The sequence below is a fragment of the Panthera onca genome, chromosome B1, assembly GCF_046562875.1.
Source record: "Panthera onca isolate mPanOnc1 chromosome B1, mPanOnc1 haplotype 2, whole genome shotgun sequence".
NCBI lineage: Eukaryota > Metazoa > Chordata > Mammalia > Carnivora > Felidae > Panthera > Panthera onca.
Window position 1 is genome coordinate 34,359,382 of NC_138342.1, and position 16,245 is coordinate 34,375,626.

Sequence of the window (16,245 nt, forward strand, 5' to 3'; positions counted from 1 at the left end):
CAGGGGTGCCTGGCGGCTTAGTCAGCAGAGCATGCAACTCTTGATCTCAGGGCTGTAAGTTTGAGCCCCAAGCTGGATACAGAGATTACTTAAAAATAAAATCTTAGGGGCACCTGGGTGACTCAGTCAGTTAAGCACCCAATTTTGGCTCAGGTCATGATCTCACAGTTCGTGGGTTCGAGCTCCATGATGGGCTCTGTGCTGACAGCTCAGAGCCTGGAATCTGCTTCAGATTCTATCTCTCTCTCTTTCTTTCTGCTCACACACACTCTCTCTCTCTCTCAGAAATAAAATAAACATTAAAAACTTTTTAAAAAATAAGATAGAATCTTTAAAAAAATTGGCAATGTGTTTCCTAAAATTTTTTACATGTACTATATAATGGTGACTCTTAAAACAATGGCATCTTAAAATGAATTGCAGAAATTATCTTAATGTATTTCCCTTCCATTGTTCTACAACAGTGCTGTTCACCAGAACTTTGTTCAATGACGGAAATGTTCCATATCTGTGTTAATTCAATACAGTAGCCACTAACCACATGTGCCTTGAAATGTGGCTAGTATGACTGAAGAAAATTTTTAATTTTTAAATTAAAAATATTTAAATTAGGGGCACCTGAGTGGCTCAGAGGGTAGAGCATCCAACTCTTGATTTCACGGTCATAAGTTCAAGCCCCACGCTGGGTGTGGAGCCTACTTAAAAGATAAATTTTAAATTAAAAAACTTTTAATTTTATTTAATTTTAATGAGATTTACCTATATGTTTATCAATTTCTTTACCATTCCTTTTTGCATCTCAGCCCTTCCTCCTAGAATCACGTTCTTCTTCCTGAAGTATATCCATTAAGAAGTATCTTAATAAAAGTCTGTCATGGCAAGTTTTAGATTTTTGGAAAGCAGGGATACCTGAGTAGCTCAGTCGGTTAAGTGTCCAACTTTGGCTCAGGTCATGATCTCACGGTTGGTGAATTCAAGCCCCGCATCGGGCTCGGAGCCTGGATCCTGCTTCAGATTCTGTATCTCCCTCTCTCTGCCCCTCCCTCCCTCCCTCCCTCCTCCTCTCCCCCGATCTCTCTCTCAAAAATAAAATAAAACATTTAAAACAATTTAGATTTTTGGAAAGCACATTTTGCCTTTTTCCTGAATGACAGTTCTGCTGGTATACAATCAAACAGTATTTTTCTTTTAGTATTTTGTAGATATTTTTCCATTCCCCATTATTGCTGTTGAGAAGTCAGCTGTCAGCTCATTATTCCCTTGATGAACAATTACCCTTTTCTCCTGGTATGTTCTTAAGATCATCTTTATTTTGGTGTACTGAAGTGTTCCTATATGGAGACATGGATTTCTTTTTATTAGTTTATGTTGTGCTCCCCTCATCTGTCCATAAGTTACTTGAATTTAAGGAACACTGCTCATTTATGTCCTTCATAAACTCTAAAAATTATATACTAGCTCTTCAAATATAATGTCCCTCCATTTGTTATTATCTTTCTGGGGCTCTGAACATATCTCATTATAGTCTTTCTACCTTTCAACTACACTTTCATGTTTTTCTTCTCATTTCTATGTTATATCCCGATTCTTTCAAATCTTCTTTTCTAGTTCATTAATTACCCCTTCAGCTATTTCTAATTATTGAATTATTTTAACAGTTACAACTTTTTCTTTAGGTGCTGTTTTTGTTTGTATTTTTCAAAGTCAGCCTAGTCAATTTTTTTTTCAGCAACAACAAAAACACCTAGATTTATGTTGCCCTTGTACCCACTCTTCACCCCCGCACCAATTTTATTGAGATATAATTGACACATAACACCATATCTGTTTAAGGTGCTTAAGATCTACCATTTGTATATGTTGCAAAATAATTACTACAATGAGTTTAATTAACATCAGTTACCTCACATAGTTATCAATTTTTTTTCTTCTGATGAGAACTTTTAAGACCTACTCTCTTAGTAACTTTCAAATATAAAATACAGTATTGTTAACTGTAGTCACTATGCTGCATATTATATCCCTGAACTTATAACTAAAAGTCTGTACCTGGACCACTTTCACCATTTCCCCCACTCCTCTCCTCAAGCAACCACCAACCTGTTCTCTGTTTCTAGGAGTTTGGGGGTTTTTTTAATTCCACATATAAGTGAGATCATACAGGATTTGTCTTTCTCTTACTTTTTCCCTTAACATAAAGCCCTCAAGGCCCATCCAAGTTGTCACAAATGGCAAGCTTTCCTTCTTTTTTATGGCTACATAATATGCCTGGTCAATTTTTATCTCACGCTCTCTGTACTGATTTGTGAGTAACTATTTTATTTCTTAAGGCATTTCAAACATAGTTATTTTATATTCTGCATCAGATCATTTTCATACGTAAAGTGCTCAGGATTCTAAATTTATTGTTTTTTGTTTCTGGTGACTCTCACTCTTGGTGGTTTGTTTTCTAGAAGAATTAGAGATCTTTTTTTCTGAATTCATATTTGGTTGATCTTAGGAGAACCATAAGGTCCAAAGAAGGGAATGCCTTCCTCCAGAAAGGACTTGCATTTGCTTCCCCCAAAAGCCAACGGGCGCTACCTACCTGGGCCACCTTGGGGTTTTTTATAGGTCCTAGCAAAAGGCAGGCTCGTCCACCTTGCCACTGACCCAAGGCTCAGTCTCCAAACACAGTGGAGATATCATCATTTGCCCTTGTGGCAACCTATCTTTTGTGTTTGTTTATATACAAAGCTCTCAGCTTTGGTTTAATTTACCCTTAGATGATGGTTGATCTAATTGAGGTAGGAGATTTTGGAGATGTTTTAGCTCCTGTGATCCCAGAAGTACATTAAAAAATGTTTTATACAGATTACAGTGGGGAAGCATGTCAGAGTATCCAATCCACTATACTGCTGGAAACCTAAGTCCCCTACTAATCATCTTCCCTCAAAACCTACTTTTCCTCCTTTGTTCTACATTTTGCTCAATGGCACCATTCAAACTCATCCAAATCAGAAACCCAATATAGCAGGTACCAATGGCCCCTCTCCTCCCTCCACCTATCCCATGTGCAACAAGGTACCAAATCCCACCTTCTTGCTTGATCAAAAGTGAGTTTGCATTCATGTTTTTGATTGGCATGGCATCTGGTAGTATAATTTTAATCATCAAGGACAAGTAAGAAAAATAAATAAAACTAAATTAAACAACCAAATCATGCATTCCTGCCAAAAGAAGGTGCTTTTGAAGTTTTGAATACAGGGAGGTGGAAGGAGAACTGAGTTACACACAGATCTCAAAAGAACTAAAACTTTGGTGTTAGAACCATAATCACATTTCCAAAGAAAGGTTTAAACAAAATTATCTGTCAAAATTATCAAACAAAATTATCTGTCATGACAAATTAATGTTAATTTGAATTTTATTGGTTTTGTGGCTTTGTTGAATTTACTCTATAAATTTGTCATTGTTTAATAGTTATATAAGAGCTGAAGCATAAGGAGTTTATACCTAGTTTTATGTTTGAGCATATTTAAGCTACTTCATAATAAAAATATTTATGTTAGTACTGGGGATTTGTAAGAAATTTTTTCCTTTAAATAAAGAGGCCCATAAGTTATTGAGATTTAAGGAACACTGGTCTTTATATACTTTGCCACCTTTGATATCCATCCTTCTCTCCATAACTCAACAGACAGAAATGGAATACAACAGCACAAGCAAGAAATCATTTACTAAACTCCAATTTCTCCTCAATTCTCCAGTTGTTTGAATTAGCTTAAGACGGATGAATCTCTTAAAGCAGGATGCTTTGTTTCTTTCCTCGAATAGTGGCAGTTTCTAATATGGAAGACGTATGCTCTCCCCAGATCCTACCATCACCCACTTCTACCTAAATCTATAAAATGGCACAAACGTACCTGGCAACAGTACAGCAAATGAAATGTGTCAAACAAAGGGCAGTCCTTGCCTTAAGGAAGTCCATTTCCTGGTTGGGCTTCAGTAACCGGGAATCTGGGTAAGTACTGCACTGTTGTTCTGAATGAGTACAAGAAACTCCCAATCATTTCTTTTTAACTTCAATATTCTTATTCTTTATGGACTGATGGACTGTATTTCCTTCGGCCATCATGTATTTCATTTTAAAAGTCCCTTCTACCGATACAAAACTTTCCCTCTCCAGCATACTGGCCTATCTGTCAACATCTTTTATTTCTCTTTCCACAAGGTCCGACTCAATCAGAACCAGAAGGGAAGTCACCACATACCCATGCCATCTGCTACTGGACAGAATGTTGAAAGGGCTTACCTAGAGTCACACAGCTGATGGGCACAGATCAGAACCTGTTTCTATCCAGTTTTGCCACCAACCACAACTCTGTGACTCCTTTGACTCATTTTAAAACATCAGTAGCTTGGGACGCCTGAGTGGCTCAGTCAGTTGAGCGTCCGACTTCAGCACAGGTCATGATCTCACAGGTGACAAATTCGAGCCCCACATCAGGCTCTGTGCTGACAGCTCAGAGCCTGGAGCCTGCTTCAGATTCTGTGTCTCTCTCTGCCTCTCCCCCTCCCCCCGTTCATGCTCTCTGTCTCAAAAATAAAAATAAACATTAAAAAAAATAAATAAAATATTAGTAGCTTGAACTAGGACTTCAAATTAATGAAGTCTTTAAACTTCTTTCATTTTTAAAAAGTCAAAGAATTGGGTAGTTTGCTAATAATAATTTGAGGATACCCACAGTAGATGAAAGAACAACTTGAGTTTCAGTAAAAATCTAAAGAAAAGTTTCTCAAATTCTAAAACCTAATTCCAGCATTCTTTTTGGAAATGTTTTTTTATTGTTTTCATTTTTGTTTTTTAATCAGAGTACATTAACTCAGGGGGAAAATGAGATTACCTCTTTATTCAAAGAAAAAAAGAGAACATTCTACCGGATGCATAAAAATAACATGCATGTAACTCTAATTCAGCAGTTCTCACATTCAGATCTGGGGTGGGACACAAGAATATGCATTTTATTTTAATTGGATTATAGCTGACACACAATTTTACGTTAGTTTCATGTGTATAGTACAGTGATTCCACAACTCTATACCTGAGGCTATGCTCACAAGTGTAGCTATCACCCATCACCATACAACACTATTACAATATCCCTACGCTGTACCTTTTATCCCTGTGACTTATTCATTCCATAACTGGAAGCCTGTATCTCCCACCCCCCTCACCCATTTAGCCCATTCCCTTCATTCCCCTTCCCTCTGGCAACCTTCAATTTGTTCTTTGTATTTATGGGTCTGTTTCTGCTGTTTGTTTGTTTTGATTTTTAGATTCCACATATAAGTGAAATCATATGGTATTTGTCTTTCTCTGACTTATTACACTTAGCAGAATACCTTCTAGGTCCATCCCTGTTGTTGCAGAAATATACATTTTTAACAAGCACAAGTGATTATAATGCTGATGGTCTGAAGGCCACTTGATAGGAAGCACGGATCTATACAATTTCTTTAAATTAAGTTAATTTTGGTATTTCTTCCTAATCAAGAATGTAAGGCCAAGAAAAGGAGGAGGAGAAAGGAGAGGAATAACAGAGAACCCAAATGAAAAAAAAAAAAAAAAAAGACAGACATGATGTTACCCTTCAAGTACATGGAAAAATGGCTTTCATGGAATGACGGTCCTAAACTCCGACCTAAATTATTCTGAGAGCTGCTGCAAAGAATTTTTAAAACCAACTCAGAGCTGAAATGGCACTAGCACCCAAGGAACAGGTGAAATCAAAGACAAGTACAGAGTTTGGCAGATTTCAAGCCCTCAAGAAATATTTGTTTAATTAAGAAGCAACCCTGACTCTAGCTGGAAATCTATTTAACCGCAGAAGTGAAATCATAATTAATATGATCACATCTCATTTTCCCTCTGTGTCTGTTTCCTCGGGGCATCTGTAATGTCTGAATTGAAAATGGAACAGTAAGTATTATAATAACAACATTTGTCGGAAAGCTCATCCTAATTTTTGTGGTTCATGAATTGATGGATATGCCTTTATTAATTCTTTTCAGACTTTTTCAAAGAAATCTGAACTTTTAAAATTACATACATTATCCACCTTAAACCAAATGATCCTGGCAAGCAAAACCTTCTACTGGAAAGGACAGTAGGGAAAAAAAGAAAAGGGGAGGAATAGGAGGTACAACTAATTTAAGGCAAAGAAATCGAGAGTAAACAAGTCAGGAATTAAACGTAGCCAGAAATACAAATTGCTACTTCAAGGTCCAGATATTATATTATGTTTAATAGGGTGGGAGGGCGAAAGACCCCAACAGACTTATTTAGAAGATGTGAGTATCCTGGGGGAGGGATCTCCCCATGCTCTACAAATCTACCACCAGTCCAGCTCACTCACTCATTCATTCATTTATTCATTCATTTCTTTTACTTCCTTCATTTCAGGACAGCAGTTAGCAGTGTTTATTTTATTCCTTACATCCAAAAGAAGATCTTCATGTTAAATCAGGAAAGAAGGCTTTTATTTACAAATTAATGCTGCCGCAAAGCTGAGCACACGGTTTTCTTTCACAGAAGAGTGAAGTATTATAGGAAGTAATACTCACGGCTTTGGAGTCTGAGAGAAATATGCTCAAATCCTGACTGCATCACTTATCTGTGTGACCATAAGACTCATAATTTAACTTCTGAGTTGGTTTCTTGCTCCATAAAATGGGAACCAAGACATCCACCAGGATAAGGGACAGAGTGTCCTAAATGACCTAGCACAGTGCCCAGCACATAGCAAGTGGCCGTTCTAATTGTTATTTCACACGGGCTGCATTTGCCTGAGCGCCCCACAATGTTCTGTCTGGGCAGGTCAGTCTAAAGCAAGTATATCCCCCAGTCTATTTTACAGCCTGTTCCAGGCTGCAAAGAGTTCCCACATGAAGCCCTCCTCAAACGACTATTTAGCACCAGGCCTTTGGGAACTGTGTTCTGTTCTCTCCCGAATACAGATGAAATGAAAGTCATTCTCAGGCTCTCTCAAAGAGACATTCACCTTCAAAGAGCAACGAGTCTATCATTTTCGCTACAGTGAAGGAAGCCAAAGAAGTGACTCCCAAATTACCACCCTTAGAGCGAGCCAATCCCACACACCTCGGTAATAAGTGGGAGAGTGGAAGGAGTAAATAGGAGAGGCGTGCTGGTAAATGTGCTCTACCCCTCCCCCTTACCACCTGCTTGCACACACATCCGCTCTGATGTAGGAGTCCTCTTCACATCTGGACCCAGCCAGGATACGCCAAGAAACAATATAAAGTCAGCGGAGAAGAGGCTACCAGTTCTTACCAAATTTCCACAACCCTTGGGTAACAGCGGCATGTTCCAAAGCCCTCTTCCAAGGCAGTCCTATCTGCGATTAAGACAGATGGATAACATGAGGGACAAGGGCACTGACTCCTAAGCCAGGCTGTGTGGGTTCAATACCTGGCTCCATTCCAGGTATTGTGTGTGGCTTTGGATATGTCATGCCGAAGGGACACAGTGATAGCACCTAACTCGCAGGGCTGCGGCAAGAACTGCACGGGTTAATACATGTAAAGTGCCTGGGTTAGCTATTATCGTCACTATGAAAGCATTACACCCAATTAACAAGGCCAAGTGTACAAGAGGACATGCTCCTCTCAGAAAAGAACTGCTGTATCCTCAGAAAGAGACACCCAACTGGAGTTCTTTAAATTGAATCATATTTTAGACACACTTCTAGAAGGTCACTCTGGTTTGTCTAAAGCAGCGGCTCTAAGCCAGGGTAGCATCAGAAGAACCTGGAAAGCTTTTCCCAAAGGTGCATGTCTGGGCAGTAGGTCTGGTCTGGAGCCCAGAATTGTATTCTGACAAAGCAATGTCACTCTAAGGCCCACCTGGAGGTGAGAAACACTGGTGGAAAGCAAGTCCCAACCCTACCAGACCAGCCTTTCTTGGCAGGGTGGGGGTAGTTAGGGATGTTTCAAGAGTACCACTGCCCACAAAAATGTCTCTAAAACCTGTTGGCTGCTGCCTGAAATTCCTTTAGCAGGAGGATCCTGATATGGGAAACAAAGGCAAAAGAAGAAATTAAATTTCCTTACTACTTACAGTCCAGTGGTAAGTCCTTGAGACAGGCAGAGTGACCTTCCCCTGGGAGCTCAGCTGCCTCGATGCGGACACTTTGCTAAGGGACAAAAGGCAATCTTAGCTTAACATTATTCCCCCCCCCCCTCCCCCCCAGGATCCTGGGAGTCTACTTTCACACATAGAAATTCCTTTGGGAACTTCCATTATCTCTACCCCCCAAGATACAGGTTTGCAATCATCCTCCAAGCATATGGCCTCACTGATATACATCTGGAGGGTCTTATGACTGAAGTTTTACTAGATAGTACTTTATGATCTTTTCCTAACAATAGTTAGCCCCCTCAAGGTCCTCGAAACCTTGCTGCCAAAATTCCTTAGAGATGTATGCTATGCTATCCCTAACCCCCTCCCAACCTGAAGGTATACAATCAGTCACCCGTCACAACCCCAGCGCAGCTCTTTCTGCCCATGGGTCCTGTCCTGTGCTTTCATGAAACTACTTTTTTGCACCAAAGACGTCTGAAGAATTCTTTCTTGGCCGTTCGCTCCGAATCCCAACATTTCCACTTCAGTTCCCATTACACAAATCAGAAATATATTCTAAACTAGAAAAGGAACTCATATTGGCTAAGCAACTATATAGCATGTCAGGCCCTTTACGTGTATGTCCTATTCTTCAAAATCGCCTCACGGCAGTTACTGTACCAAGGAGGAACCGGAGGAGCAGACGGCTTCTGGAGCAGGGCCAACACCCCACCCCAGGTGAGTCTGCCCACTGCATGACACCACCTCCGGGCCTATCACCTGCGCTCAGGAAGCCTGGACACAGTTCTAAGTCAAGGACAAACCCACCCCCGGTCTTTCTGGATTGTACTGAACCGGGAATAAGTTGAATTTAAAGACGCAGGAAGGAGTCCTCCACTCACCCTTTGCCTCCTCTTCCAAGGAAAGATTTTAGGGCAAATCTCAAACACCGAGCCTTAATGCCATATTTGTACAACTGAAATGTGTTAGCTTTTAAGTCTTTCTTTTTTCTTATAGACAAAAGGAAAGAAATAGATGAAAAAGAAAGAAGAAAAATGAAAGAAAATGGAAATAGATAAAAAATGGGGGTAATTGTCCAATATACCTCAAAAAAGTTACTATGAATCCCAAATAAGATCACAATATCCACAGTTACTTGAGCCAGAACTTACTGAACTTAATGCCAAGAACACACCATCTTCCAACAAACACTAGGGATTCCCATTTTTCAGATGAGAAAACGGAAGTAGGAAAAGGTTAAAAAAACTTGTCTGAAAACTTGGTTTGTGAATGGAAATTAAAACCCGGGACAAAATCTAGGCTTTCCAACTCTTATGCCTAGTACATTATTTTGTCTATAAAATCACTACATAATCTGTCAAGTGTTATAAAAATATTACCTTCCCCCTTATTAGGAAAATCTCATGAGTCACAAAGTGCCTCAAAGCTGAAGAAAAAGGAAAGGGATGCAGATAATCTATAAACTGGGATCTCATCCTTGGAAAAATAAGAGAACTTTATAAACCTATTTTCAGCTTAATGAATAGAAAATAAATAGAAGCATCAAAAGAAAATGAAGGCAATCAAGAAATAACATTAAGGAGAAAAACAATAGGCTTAAGGAGAAACAATGCTACTTACTGGGAAACATCAAGGATGAGAAACAGGGAAGTGATTCAGACAACTGTAAGACAAAGACCCAAGACCCAAGACAAGCTGGCTGTAAGGAAGGGAGGGTGGTCACAGGTGCTGCCGGCCTGGACCAGGAAGAGGGTTGAGGTCACCAAGCCACAGAAAGGAAATGACGGAGCCCCGCTGCCTAAGCGATTAGTCAGAATGTGAGGAACACCACGCTTCCTCCCATTTCCCCTCCCTACAAATGCTAGAGCATTACCAGACATTCCTTCTTAACAGAGGGGATAAGTTTTTTAATACCAGATACAGGAGACAGAATTTTTCTCTCCACACTACATCCTAGTAAGCAATTAGGATGCCAAAGGAGACTTCAGGAAGCTGAACACAGCCACAGAAATAACCAGCAGTCAGGAGATGGGATTCCAGATGTGGCCCCACCAATGCCCTGGCTATGCCACCACAGGCAAATGCCACAGCAACCAGACCATCAGCATCAGCATCCAAGTGAAGGGCTGACAGGACGATCTCTCGGAGGCACCTTGGTGCTGCTCTCACCAATGGTAAGGACTATGGTGAGGTCTCCAATGTGCTAACCCAAAGAGAGGGAGGGAAGGAGGAAGAAACTGAAGATGACAACGGAGCTTAAGGCTCAACTAGCTTTTAAAAACTGTAAATCCAAAACACAAAGAAGACTAATGGACCTGAAAAAAATGATATCATTTATTGAGCCATCACTATGTGTCACACATGTATTAGCTGATTTAAACGTCACCACAGCCCTCTAAGGAAGGTCGGTGACACAGCTAGTAGTTAAACTGAGATTTGAACCCGGCCTCCAGAGCCTGATCTCCTAACCACTAGACACACAGAAATAACTCAGGGATAAGACGACCCAGCTAATTATATGACACCTCTGTTCTATGGCTGAAATCCTATCAACTCAAATTGACAGCCTGCATTACAGAATGCTTCCAGTTTCCCTGGGGAAAAGGAGGTGACCAGTCTGGAACTAGAATCTGACAAACAGCTTGAAGGAAACCAAGCCCTTCATGAACATGGCTCCTTGATTCTAGAATCTTTCTCCTTGAGAGCACACCTCAAGCCTCTTTCAAAAGTGCAGCATCGCAGGTAACCATTGACAAGGAGGATCCCATCCAGTGAACTCATTTACTCGAGTAATGTTCTGTGGAACCCAGAAATGTTAAAGGGGCAACTCCAGGTCATTCAGGTCATTAGAGGGCCAGGGCTAGAATCTGAGCTGCCCAGACCCCAGTTTCACTGGTTCAAATACTTTAAAACCAAAACCTATGTCTTAGCCCTTATTTTATTCTGTATCTTTTATGAGAGAAACTTTCAAACACATAAAAATATAGAAAGTATCAACTATATTTCAATTAAAAAAGAAAATAGGAGCACCTGAGTGGTTGTCTGTTGCTTATTCAACTCTTGATTTTGGCTCAGGTCATGATCTCGAGATTCATAAGTTCGAGCCCTGCATCAGGCTCTGCACTCGTGGTGTGGAGCCTGCTTGGGATTCTCTTTCCCTCTCTCTGCCCTTCTCTCTGTCTCCCCCCACCACCAAAATAAATAAATAAATAAACTTAAAAATTAAAAAATAAAAAACTTAAAGTATCTACTATACATCAATAAATTTTTTTCAACTTAAAAGTAGAAAGAATTGGGGTGCCTGGGTGGCTCAGGTGAAGCATCCGACTTCGACTCAGGTCATGATCTCACAGTTCATGGGTTCGAGCCGTGTTAGGGTCTGTGCTAACAGCTCAGAGCCTGGAGCTTGCTTAGGATTCTGTGTCTCCCTCTCTCTCTGCCTTTCCTCCATTTGCACTCTGTCTCTCTCTGTCTCTCAAAAATGAATAAACATTAAAAACAAAAACTTTTTTTTTTAAAGAATGAATGAATCCCCACACAGCCATCTGCCAGCTTCAACAATTACCAATCAGAGCCAATCTTGTTTTCTCTCCATGCCCATTCCCTCGATCACCAGCCCCCAAACACCAGGTTGTTTGGAGGTAAATCCCAGACATCACAGCCTTTCATCTGCAGATATTTCAGTATGTATCTCTTAAAAATAAGGACACTTTACAGCATAAACACACTAGTTTTATCACACCTATCGAAATTAATCATAATTTCTTAACATCAGTTATCCAATCAGTGCTCAAATTTCCCCAATTGTCTTGTGTTCTTTACAGTTTGCTTGAATCAAAATCCTTACAAAGTCTACACATTGCAACTGAGTTGATAAATTTCTTAGGTCTTCTACTCATCTCTGTCTCTCTGTCTTCCAATAATCTATTCACTGAAGAAACCAGGTCAATTGTCCTATAGGGTTTCCTATAGTCTGGATTTTTTTTTTAATTTTTTTAATGTTTATTTTTGAGAGATTGGGGGGGGGGGGGGGGGGTGGGGAGGGGAGACACACAGAATCCAAAGCAAGTTCCAGGCTCTGAGCTGTCAGCACAGAGCCCGGGCAGGGCTCAAACTCACAAGTCCTGAGGTCATGACCTGAGTTGAAGTAGGATGTTTAACCAACTGAGCCACCCAGGCATCCCTCCCATAGTCTGGATTTTGCAGTTTTCTTTTGATCTCCCACAATGCTCTGCCCTGTACCTTACATAAAGGAAGTATGCAGAATTCACCCATGTGCATATTCTCCTTCTCTCCCCCTCTCTTTTCCTCCCTCCTACTTCTGTTTTAAAAGAATAAATTTCATTTAATTATTGGTTCAATTCTTTTTTTTAAAAACTTATTTATTTATTTTGAGAGAGAGAAAGCTTGTGTGCAGGGGAGGGTCAGAGAGAGACAGGGAGAGAGAGAATCCCAAGCACATCGGGCCAGCACTGTCAGCACAAAGCCCTACTTGGGGCTCGATCTCACAAACCATGAGATCATGACCCAAGCCTAAATCAAGAGTCAAATGCTTAACCAACTGAGTCACCAGGTCACCCTTTGTTGATTCAATTCAACAAGTATCCATGGAATGTCAATAAGGGCAAGGCTGTTGGGATACCAAGGGGAATAAGACAGGTTCCTTATCTCTGGGAAGACACACAATCCAATGAGAGTGATAAACACCAGATGAGAACTAGCTGGAAAGGATCTAGAAGAATTTCAAGGATGAGGTGGGACCTAAACTATACAGTGCAAAACCTGGTTTGGGCCCATAGGAAGCAAAGGGCAATAGGACACAGAGGTAGCTTGGGCAATGTTAGCAAGGTGGGAATGTCTCTGGCATATTCTAAATTGACAGCAATGCTGGTGGGTAAAATATCTTATGGGAAAAAAGTTTGATGATAAAAGATCTGAAATATATACTGGGGATCTGAGAATCATTGAGCATGTTTGAATAGTGGACTAGCACTGGATCTGTATTATAGAACATTAGCAATACCATTGAGAATGTATTAGAGGTGGGGAATCCACTTTGGATTTCAATAATCCAGTTATTGGGGGCCTTGAACTGAGCCAATGGGAATGACCAAAAAGAAAAGGAAGTAACATGATCTGTCAATTGAATACCTGGGGCCAGAAAGCATGAAGAGTAGAAATGCTGATCTGCAGCTTTGAAAGAAAGGAAACAATTTTCTTGAAGCAAAAACACTATTTCTACAGTAGCTCAAGTAACATACTTCCACAGCTGTATATGAAAATCCACATCAAATACAAAACATTCTCTAATGTTTCAGCAACAAGGCTTGTAGGAGGGAGAAAATTCATTGTAAAGAAAAGGTAATTCCTAGAAGGCTTTATGTTTATCCAGGGATAAAATGTAAGCAAGTGTCTAAGTTACAAATGCAATCTCTGAATTCACAACCCATTTTGAATGCACACACAAATTATAATCAGTAGTATGGAATTACTGATGTTTAACACAGTAACATAGGGCACAAGAGAAGTCTCCTTTGATTTAGAGAAGATCTCAAGACACATAATTTCCTTTTATCTCATTAAGAGGACATAACAGTTTCTGTTTGTACCAGACAGCACAAACCAATTAAGTTTTTAATAGATAAATCCCTTGGAAAAAAAAAAAAAAAAAAAAAAAAAAAAAAAAGACCTGCTTACACAGTGCCTAAAAAAGTGGCACAGTATCACCTCTCCTTGAATGTAACCTTTAAATAACTAAAACATCTATTTTATCTTCTGGATTTCAAATCCTATATCACACTAGATTTAACAGAAGCACAAAGAGTAAATTCTAGATGTTATCAGAACCAGCAGGAAGTTATAACTTACAATCTGATTCTTTTCACTTAATGATATTCCTAAGTGATCCCTAAAAATATGGTTATTTTTTAAAGGACAGCTTACATTGGGGTGTTTAAGTACATATCAGGGTTAACATACTGTCTACCCTCTGGAAATAATTCTGGGTTTTCATTTTCATTTTCAAGTCTTATTTTACAAAGGATTTTAAGTGGGTAAATTTTCCCTTTAGCCCCATCTGCAGAAAGCTTCACCATCTTAAAAAAGTTTAAATTAAAAAATGGGGTGGGGGGGTGGCACGCCTAGGTGGCTCAGTTGGTGGCTCGATTTCAACTCAGGTCATGACCTCTCTGTGAGTCTGAGCCCCACGTGGGACTTTTCCCTGACAGCACAGAGCCTGGAGCCTGCTTGGGATTCTGTCTTGTCTCCCTCTCTCTCTCTGCCCCTCTCCTGCTTGTTCTCTCTCTCTCTCTCTCTCTCTCACACACACACAAATATTTTTTACAAATAAAATAAAATGTTTTAAAGACAGCTTTACCAACAGAGACATAAATCATTTCTCTTAAACCATTAAATCTCTAACACTTCCCTCACAAAAATACCAATTGTTTTGAATTTCACTGGACTAGTTGAGAAGTCTACAACACACCGATGCAGAGGAGTGCGGTTTGAGATTTCAAATCCAAAGATCTCTAGGTGTGCAACTTTAGCTGCTTAATAAGTCTCTTATCCATTTCCTCACTGCACACTAGGGTCATATTAGTACCTACTCCTCTCTCAGGGAATGCTGTTAGGACCATGTCTCATTCTCAATCCTCCAAAGGAGCTGGATGTCCTACAATTCAATTCGATTTGACATGAACAACCCAGAAGGGAGCATCAGACTCCACAGGCATAAGTGCTCAGTCCTACATGACTGCACTCACTTCAGATGCCAGGCACAAGGGCCAGGTCCCCAGGTTGCCTTCCTGTCAGACTTGGCTACAAATATGGGGATTCCCACAACTTCTACCGCTCAGCCTCAGTGGAGCGGCTCACAGAACTCAGGAAAACACTTTATTTATGTCTCATGATTTATCATAAAGGATACAATTCAGGAACAGCCAAATGGAGGAGCTGCATAGGGCAAGGAAGGGGGGGAGGTGGACACAGAGCTTCTGTGCCCTCTCCGGACAAGTCACCTGCCCAGCATCTTGATGTGTTCACCAATCCGGACGCTCTCTAGATGCATTCTAGGGGGTTTTATGCAGCACAATGGATTAAATCATTGGCCGTTGGTGACTGAACTCAGTCTCCAGTTCCGCACCTACAGTTCTGCCCCGTCTATCAGGGCTTGGTCATTCTGGTGACCAACCCCCAGCGTGAAAGTATTTAGCAGAACTCACATCCTCTATCCAGGAGTCATTTCGTAAACATACAAAAGACATTCATGACTCAGGAGATTCCAAGGATTTTTAGGGAGCTCCATGCCAGGAACCCAAGACAAAGGCCAAATATCTATTTTTTATTGTGTTATAGATTAAATGTAAAGTGTAAAGCTCAGGCTCCAGGCTCTGAGCTATGAGCACAGAGCCCGACGTGAGGCTCAAACCCACGAACTATGAGATCACGACCTGAGCCGAAGTCAGATGTTTAACCAACAGAGCCACCCAGGCGCCCCATATTGATATTTTTATTAACATAAAACAGCAGTCAGTATTGCAGTGCCCCCCACCCCAGCATTGTATGGCAGACATATGGTCTAAGTGAGACTGCGCCCCCCATCCCAATGTTCCTACATTCTTCTAACATCTAGTGGTTCAAGAACGGACAAATAATACAAAAAAGGAACCAATGGCATTCCCCTGATCACGGTGAAGGGCTTTGAGTTGGTCCAACCAGTGTGAGCCTCAACCCTTTTGAACAATAGTTGAGAAAATTCTTCCCCTAGATGTGAATAAAGATGTGAACACATCATTCTGGAAGCTACTGGCAGCCATTTTGCCATCCCGAAGCAAACCACACTGAAAAATAAGCTGGCAGAAGAGGCCAGCAGCAAATCAGAGCTTCTCAATAGCCTATAACAGCCTATAAAAAGGTCAGGACAGAAACTGAAAATAAGGTTTAGAAACATTGACAGCAATTTGACAATAAATGTATATCTGTTGAACTTAATAATTAAAATCTGGGCCTTATATTTATTTTTTTAAATTTCATTTTTTCTGTAATTCATTTGTATTGTATTTTATAAAAAGTATGGGTCTGTATTGGTTTAAAAATATTTT

General features: G+C 40.2%; 1 protein-coding gene across 11 annotated transcripts in view; it reads right to left on the reverse strand.

Annotated features, from left to right (window-relative positions):
• The window catches only part of APBB2 (amyloid beta precursor protein binding family B member 2), a 381,485-nt gene that overhangs the window by 310,123 nt on the left and 55,117 nt on the right, over positions 1-16,245 (reverse strand). Inside the window, exon 2 of one of the 11 annotated variants that reach the window (XM_078446163.2) lies at positions 8,120-8,195. The exons of the other annotated variants lie outside the window; for them this stretch is intronic. The gene's annotated coding sequence lies outside the window, so the exon portion shown is untranslated. The remainder of the gene's footprint in view (positions 1-8,119; positions 8,196-16,245) is intronic. 11 annotated transcript variants of the gene reach the window in all.